Here is an 8,699-nt window from a genome sequence, read left to right as displayed (position 1 = left end):
GACAGGAAGTCTTTTTTTCCAGCTGTTGTCACCGTTACTGCATTTACCTTTGGGATTATGTAGAAGCCTTTCTCTCCTAGGGTTTGTTACAGTGGTGTACACTAGAAGAGCCAGTCCTCCATACACTTAAGGAATAGTGTTTTCATGCCTTGGCAGATGCTATTGACAGTGTCAGTAGTGTCTTAATGAACTTTAATATCTATACATACACATTATACACACACTTGCACATAGACAATCACTGTGTACTTGTAGCTTTGAGAAAAACAGTTTTGTTTTATTGCTGTCCATTTTTCTTTTTTGTTCAAATTATTTACTCTGGTAAGGTCCTTAGCAAAGGGCTCTTAAAGAAGTTTTTAATTAAAAAATACAGGGCATGCACCAAGCTAATTTTTTATTTTAATACAATTTTTTCTTTTTTTCTCTTCCTCCTTCCCTCCGTCCCCCCTTCCTCCCTCTTTTCCTCCCTCCCTTCCTCCATTCCTTCCTTCCTTCTTCACTTCCTCTCTCCCTTCTTTCTTCCACACTCATGCAAGTATTTGACAATTTGCTACACACATACATTCTGATTATGGTCCTTCCCCCTCTCACCCTGTCTTCCATCCCCTACATGTCTCCTTCCCACCTGTCTTTGTTAATGGCCGCAGAGTTTAGCCAGGGCTTCCTGGATGAGCAGGGGTGTGGCACTACCTCCTGGAACAAGGGAGTTGACAGTGGCTGCAGACAAGAACACCCCCTCCAGCAGCCATCAACAGTCAGTGCTGCAGAGGCCCAGTGTCCTGTAAGCTCGTCTGACTGGAAGGCTGCCCTCCAGTTCTGAGCAGACCCCGGGAGAGCTGCCCCCAGGAGAGCTGCTCCCAGGACAGCTGCCTTGGCTGCCGTGAGAGCATGAGTCCCACAGCGCTCTTCCCCAGGACCCAGCTCTTACAGTCTTTCCTCTTTGGTGGTCCCCAAGCCGCGGAGGGCGTGATACAGAAGCTCCTTTTAGACTGCACGTGCAGCAGTCACTCTGCCTTCACTGCTGCTGGCTGTAAAAAGCTGCTCTATCAAGGCTGAGTGCAGCGCTTGTTCCCTGGGCCCTCAGTCTGCATTAGCACATTTTTATAAACAGTCACTGCAAGGTTTTGAGAAGCTTTATTAAGTCACTGCGAAGCAACAACTGAACATTTCAGTTTTCTGGGATGAAGCTTTGGCTAAAAATCTGTTTTCATTAGAACACTTGCATTCAAGTATTTTTATGTTTGTTTCATTATACAAGGAACTCTATTCACAATAGAATTGGCTATGCAATGGGAACACTCAAAAAGGGCTGCCTTGTTCTTATTGGATGGAGCCTCTTAATGCTTGTCTAGGCCTTTATGAAATGTGAAGTTTGTTTTTTTGCTAGAAATGTTTTTTTTGTTGTTGTATTTGGACTTGATTTTCCCTTAATAGCATTTTGTATCCATTACATAATTTCCTTTAAGAACCAAATAAATCTTTAAGCGGGTTTTTGCATTTTTTATTTATTGTGTAATAAAACTATGGAGTTGTTATCTCCGTAAAGCTAGGAGGATCCGAACCAAGTCCTCTAATCAAAATGCCAATTCACACAAGGATGGCAAAATTAATATTAGTGCTAACATCATGAAAGGAGAGAGACAGTGATATTTCTGTAGACATGGAAGAATGCCTATGAAGTAGATAAAATTATAACCCCTTATATTGAATTTTAATATGTTTAGAAAATAAACTATAGAACAATAAAAAATATCAGAAGTTTAAAATTTTAAAGTATTGGAACTAAAGGTGAAAAAGTTTTCAAGAAAAGTAAACTAGAATGAACAAAAGCATATCTGTTCCCTAAGGGGGAATGTAAGATAAAAATGGAAGCGATAGGTTGGGAGTGAGCTGAGAAATTCTTTGTTTTTGTTTTTTAAGACAAGGTTTCTCTGTATAACCTTGGCTGTCCTGGACTCGCTTTGTAGACTAGGCTGGCCTTGAACTCACAGAGATCTGACTGTCTCTGCCCCCTTGAGTGCTGGGATTACAGGCATGTATCACAATGCAAGTCAAGAAATTCTTATCCAGCATGTGTAAGTCTCTGGTACCTGGTGCTGCAAAAACAAATAAGGTAGAGATGGTTTTTGAAATAAGTAGTTAATGAGATTAGTAAATCCTATTTGCAATACAGAAAACAACTCATACATTAAGAAGGACACTATCTGGCAAAAAGCAAAACAAATTCACAAGTATTTCGAAGTATGTATCAGAAGAACACCAAACTCAGCTGAGAATTTTATCCTAGAGCAAGCTTTGGCCTGACTGTTAATACAGCAAGACTTGAACCAGCAGTGTTACCTGAGGAGGGAAACATGAATATACTCCAGATGTTGTGGAAAGGAAGTACAGAGGAGACCTTATAAATAGCTCAAAATTTTCCTCAGATGAGCTGGATAACATGGTGGACGGCTCTTCCCTGCTGTGGTCAGCATTTCATTTGACCTTGCGTCAATAGACCAAGGAGCCAGTGATTTACTGTGGAAGCTCGGAGGTGGGTAGACTTTCAAGGTCCACTATGGCGTCAAATCCCATCAAGCCTGCGTTTTCCCTGTGCTGTCAGCCATGATAGGTCCACTAAAATCAAAGGTGGTGCGATGAGGGAGAGGTGCTGGTGTTCTGAAAGTTAATGGCATTGGCTATCTCTTCCTGAATTGGATGGGCCCTTTCCTGATGGTATTGTGAATTGCTACTCCACTGATCTAGTCTTAGCATGTCTGGTAATGCCCAGCCTTTGATGGGAAGCTTGGTACATATTTGATATTTGTTATATAATTGGCAGGATGCCAGAAGTTGCTTTGTAACCAGTGAACAGTTGGCAGTTACAGGAAGGTAAGGGTGCAGTAACCCTAGCTTAGCTCTACAACAGCAAAGGTTTGTGTCGATGACTTCTGTAATCAGGGCTTGCCAGAGGCTTTGTATCTCTAGACTGTTGGGCTATGCCCCAACATTTGGCCTGAGTTACTGTATTATAACCTTAATTAGCTTCAGGGCCCTCCTACTCTGCCCCATGGAAGTTTTCTGATTCAAGGAATAGATCCAAGGCATTTCCCAGCAATCCACAGTTCTATCTCCTTTTCAGCAGTGAGAAGTGCAAAGTTGAGTTTTGTTATTTAGGGAGAGGCTAGTCCATGCCCTAGACCACTGTGCCCTTCAGGCCTCACCAGTGTGGCAAACCTGGTGGCTTTTCTCCTGTCCTCTGACAAGACACTTGACTTCAGGTGTCCTGAATATTTATCAGCTATTTCTTCTTCATTTTACGTGTGTGGGTGTTTAGCCTGCATATTCGTATGTACACCGTTTCCATACCTGGTGTCACGGAGGCTAGAAGGTGCCGGATCCCCTGGAACTGAGAGCTACAGGCAGTGTAAGGTACCGTGTGGGTGTGGGAATGAAACCCGGTCCTGTGGAAGAGCAGCCAGTGAGTGCTCTTAACTCTTGCAGCATCTCCTTTATCTACTACTGAGAGAGGCCCTCAAGAACGCTCGGTTCTGGAAGAAATGCTTCCCCTTGAGGGGATTGCTGTGCAAGTCAGCTCATTACTCACTTGTCAGTATTTGGACAGCAGGGAGGTGGTTGGGAGACCCCCAAAAGAGTACTAGCAGAAAGTATGCTGATGCTCTTGGAGTACAATCTGTATAGGTGGGTAGGAAGAAGAAAGAGAGAGAATGGTGGAGCTGAGTTTACATGCTCACCTTTCTTTAATGAGCCTTATGCACTTGCTCAGTTATGTGTCCTTTATTTGAAGCTTCTTTTTAAACTTTTTTTTTTAAGATTTATTTATTTTATGTAAATGAGTGTTCTATCTGCATTTACACCTGCCAGAAGAGGGAATCAGTTCACATTATAGATGGTTGTGAGCCACCATGTGGTTGCTGGGAATTGAACTCATGACCTTTAGAAGAGCAGACAGTGCTCTTAACCACTGAGCCATCTCTCCAGCCCTATTTGAAACTTTTTAAAACTGGATTCTTTTCTGAGTTCTGTCTCTCCTCTTGTAGTTGTTCTAATTCCGACTTACATTGTTCCATTTTGCTTGCGTTGTTTCTTGCTGTTTCTTAGGTCCATTCAGGTTTTATAGTATTGCTCTTTTCTGGGGCATGTCTGTCTGTCTTGCTTCCACTGCCTAAACACAGGTGTCATTCCTTCTTTCTTATGATGCTAACTTGGGAGATTTGATCTTCCCCCTACTCCTACCCTTCTCCTCCCTCTTTCCGCCTCCTCTTCCATTATTTTTGAGATAGGGTCTTACTGTGTCACCTTGGCAAGCCTGGAAACTTCCTTTGTAGACCAAGCTGGCCTGGAACTCAGAGAGGTGACTGCCTTGCCTTCCCAGCTGATTCGCCAGGCTCAGCTGAGCTTTGATTTTGATACCTTGTTAGCCTTTCTTTGTATGTAGAATTGGTTCTCCACGGTGAACTCCCCAAAGCCCTTCTAGCTGCCCGTTGGTCTCTTCCCTGTGGTTTTCTTACAATGCGCCACTGTTTGGCAGCTGGCTTTTCCTTACTTCTTTTCACTCTCCCTTATTTAATGGGATCCTCTCTTTTCTGTATTTCTGTTGTCATTATTCTCAGTTTTAATTTGGTCTAGCCACATCGAGAACAGATCTTTGAAAAAGACAGTTCCTATTTCTTGGTGCTGGCTGTGCTCTTTCTGTACAGTCTCTTGGCAGAGAGGATCCGGCTGGCTGGGGGGAAGAAATGGACTCTGTGGCACCAGTTCCAGCCTCACAAAGAAGAGTAAGGGATGGGATTAGGAACTGAGAGGAAAAACCGTGCACACCAAGGTGCTGCTTTGAGGAGTGTCTTCCATTTTTGCTCAGATCCACTCAGTAATATGCTCTGTGCTATGGCATCTGTGTAGACATTCCCATAAGCTGCTTTGTTCCTTTGTCTTTATTATTAGTTGTTTGTTCTAGTATCTCCCACTATCATTCATGATCAGGAAGGAGATGAAGCAAACATGTGCTTCCCATGTTGGCTTGAACCTCTGTCTCTCAGCTCTAATGATGTATGCACCTCCATTTCTGTCCCCCCTCACAGAGTCTTAACCTAAATTCATGAGGGTTATCATTTCAACACAAATGGAAATGGCAGTATCAGATTATATGCAGAACTGCCCTTGATAAAAAGTTTCTAATGTCTGGTATTGGGGATTTTATCAGTCTATGGCTTTATGGCTCTTGGGGAAAGTTACCATCTCATGTGGTAGAACTTCATTCCGACCATACACACACACACACACACTCACTCACTCTTATAGTTCTAATTCCCTGTGGCTTTAAAAACATCCTTAGTGTTATTATTTCTCCTTCCTCTCCTCTCCAATACTGTCTTCCCTCCCTTCCTCTCCCTAACTCAAGCTCCCCGCCCATTTTTCTACCTGCATGTCACCTGCATCCTGGTATTTTCCTCAGGAACTCCTACCTCTATGGTCATTCCCCCCCCCCTGGGCTCACAGTTACAGGATCCAAGCAGCTCCCCAAGCAGCTCCCCAAACAACGTAGGCTATTGCTGTTATCTTTGTTTGCCTCCCACCAGTCCTGTTCAAGATACCACACACCTTGGAGACAGGATTTAGAGGAACTGAGCTGAATGTGACCTGGGAATCTTGTCCCTAAGGGCTTCCTTTCAGAGTGCTAGAAGGTGGTTTTCAAACTCCCAGTGGGGGAAAAGCAGTTGGTGGTCCTATCTGGCTGTAGGTAGGACTGTCTGTAATCCACAGTGACATCATGGCAAGGCAGCCCTGAAAATGCAGTAGAGGCACCTGTAGCTTGTCGGCAGCCAACAGCTCTCTAATTGCACTTGAGGCTTATTCAACAGGATGGAAGTTATGCTGTGACTTCCCAATTACCAGTGGATCTTAGAGGAGAACCTACTTCTTTCACTCTTCTAACCCACTGTAATCGTTACCTGCATTCTAAATCCGTATGCATATATGCAGGGGTATGTGTGGCCCTCACCCTGCAGCAGTGGAGCTTCCTACAGCAGCAGAAGAACGTTACAGAAAGCCACAGCCGCTCACAAGGCAGAACAACCGACTGTCTGCTATCCAGCCCCAACTCACACATCTACAACACAACCTCTGTAGCCAAGGAAATCGCAGAAGACTGGATAGAACGATTGTCACAGCTAGAGGAATGCAAAGTCAGGATTGTGTCTTCTAGGTAATATAGGAAAGCTGCTTTAACGAGGCTGCTTGGCCCATACGTGAACAGTGGCAACTCTAGCTGACATACCAGCGTGGACAGATGAAACTGACGAGGCCCCACCCCCGTATACAATGCTGCAGGTAGTGCCCAGCTGCTGAGAGAGAATCACCACTTCCCAAGTGAGCACGCTACTTGGTAATGTAGTTCCAACTCATCAGCCCTAAAACACACACAAGCGTAAAACCGAGTGGACTCAGCAGGTTGTGTGTGTTTGTAACAATAATAAAGAATAAGAGGCCATAAGTTTGAGAGGGAGTCAGGGACTGGGCACTGGAGCCCGGAACTAGTTAGAGGAAGAAGGGAAAATTATAGAAACACACTTGGATTTTAAATTTGAGGTGCACTAGAGAACTGTTGTGTTTTTGGGCCTCCCAGTACAGCTCTGTTGCTTAAAAATATTTTAAGAATTAAAAGCTTTAAAAGTACTAAAAACCATATAAACAATTTAAAACACAGATGGATCTGTAAACCAAAACGTTATGCAAAATATTGTCTGAATATCAAGTCACTGGTCATGTTTATTAGTTGTGAATGTTGAAATATTACCTTTTGTTTACTTCTTCATATATCTTGGTGCTAGCACATATGGTCTGGGTTCAGGTGGGCACATGTTTTTGGAGTAAAGAGTTTCACTGGCTTAGGGAGCATGAATAGCTTTTTAGATCTAAGTTTCAGCAAACGGAAGGAACCAGATGACAGTTTTTGAGCAGGGACTCTGAACTTTTCTTTAAGAGAGGGGTCCAGAAAACAAGTTTCACTAAGTTATTTCCTTGATTAATCTGTGGAACATCTGTAAATTTAAACTCTCCGTCTCTTCCCAGCTGCTGCTTAGAAGTTGTCTTCCGGAGGTGGTTTTGAAACGCATCCACGTGTAAGTTAAAGTTCCTAGAAACAGTCAGCTCTCTTCTCTCACTTAGTAACGCTTAGAAACACTTCTCAAGTGCAGGTGTGCCGCCACCTGGTGGCGACTAGCCAGAAGTGTCCAAACAGCCGCTGGAAAAGGAGGTGAAAGCGCCTACGCTTCTGGAAATACTGAAACACTTTTTATGGCTTTGTACCTTCTTGCCACGTGTGAATCTCGATTTGAATTGTATAACACGTACTTCGTTTATTATAAAGGCTCAAAGGTGTGCTGGGGCAAGAATGAGCAGGGGTACATACGTTCCTGCCACCCCAAGTTTTCCTTTACACAGAACAAAAACGCTGAACTACGGAACCCGTGCTTTAAAGCAGAACCAGGGAGTTATAGTTCAGTGTTGCAGGAAGCCTAGCTGCGGGCCACTCCAGCCTCTTCGGTTGTAGTTGATGGCTTCCGCCCATGTTTAGCTGCCCCATTGCCGTAAGGCTGTGGAGAAGCAGCGTGGCGTGGTGGAGAGATGTGGAGAAGAACCATCTCAGGAAGGCTGGGGTGGCGGGAGGCATGCGTGGTTGAGCAGATTTAAGATCAGTTTCCTGGAGAGGAGAAAACCCTGATGACCTAAACTCTGCAGACCCATCATGCGGCAGGTGAGCTGTGAACACGTTGGTCCATGGTGATGTCCACAGACGTCTGTCTTTGGAGCCAGAGCCATCACGGGTGTTCCTGTCAGCCTCGCACACCACCCTGCGCAAACTGAAGACCTGCGCGCGGTTCTCTTAAACAACCAGTGTATGGAGCAAAGCCACAAAGCAGGGCCGGGCTTCCGGATACAGGATGAAGCAAGAGCATAAGAAAATGAATGTTAACCTGTTCGTTTAATTATCAAGTGCGGGACAAGGGCAGTCAAAGGCACATCGGAACGTGGCTGGTGCGTATGACCCCTTCCTGGGTGAAAAGCAAAGGACTCTGACTGCTCAGGTCTACAAGAGGCACACTCCGTTATCCCAGCGCCAGAGCTGGAAGCTCCGGCCAAGGCTCCAGCTCAGAGGGTCATGGAGTTTGCTACTACAGCTGATGACCTGAGTTCACGCCCCAGAGCTCGTGTGCCGGAAGGAGAGAGAACCACATGTCACAGATTGTCCTCTGACCTCCACATGCACACGGTGGCATGTGCACATTCACACACCGTCTCACACACACACACACACATTTACATACACTCACACATTCACACACACACACTCTCACACACATTTACATACACTCACACACACACACACACTCACACACACATTTACATATACTCACACATATTCACACACACACATTTACACATTTGCACACACATTTACATACACTCACACATTCACAACAAATAAATATAAGCAAAGCGAGAGGGTGCCATGGACAGAATGCAGGAGGCTAGTGAAAGACGCCAGCGTGAGCAGGCGAGCTGAGGGCTCCACTTCCAGCACAGGCCGTGTAGTGTGACAGCAGCTGTCCAGTGGACGTAAACGTTTGTCAGCAGCACCACAAGCCTATGAATTTGGACTGAGGATACAGGACCAATAGTGAAAGATGTAAACATTA

The sequence above is a fragment of the Meriones unguiculatus genome, chromosome 8 (genome assembly GCF_030254825.1).
Source record: "Meriones unguiculatus strain TT.TT164.6M chromosome 8, Bangor_MerUng_6.1, whole genome shotgun sequence".
In the NCBI taxonomy this organism is placed as follows: Eukaryota; Metazoa; Chordata; class Mammalia; order Rodentia; family Muridae; genus Meriones; species Meriones unguiculatus.
The sequence above is the reverse complement of the archived record's forward strand: the minus strand, read 5'-3'. Positions refer to the sequence as shown.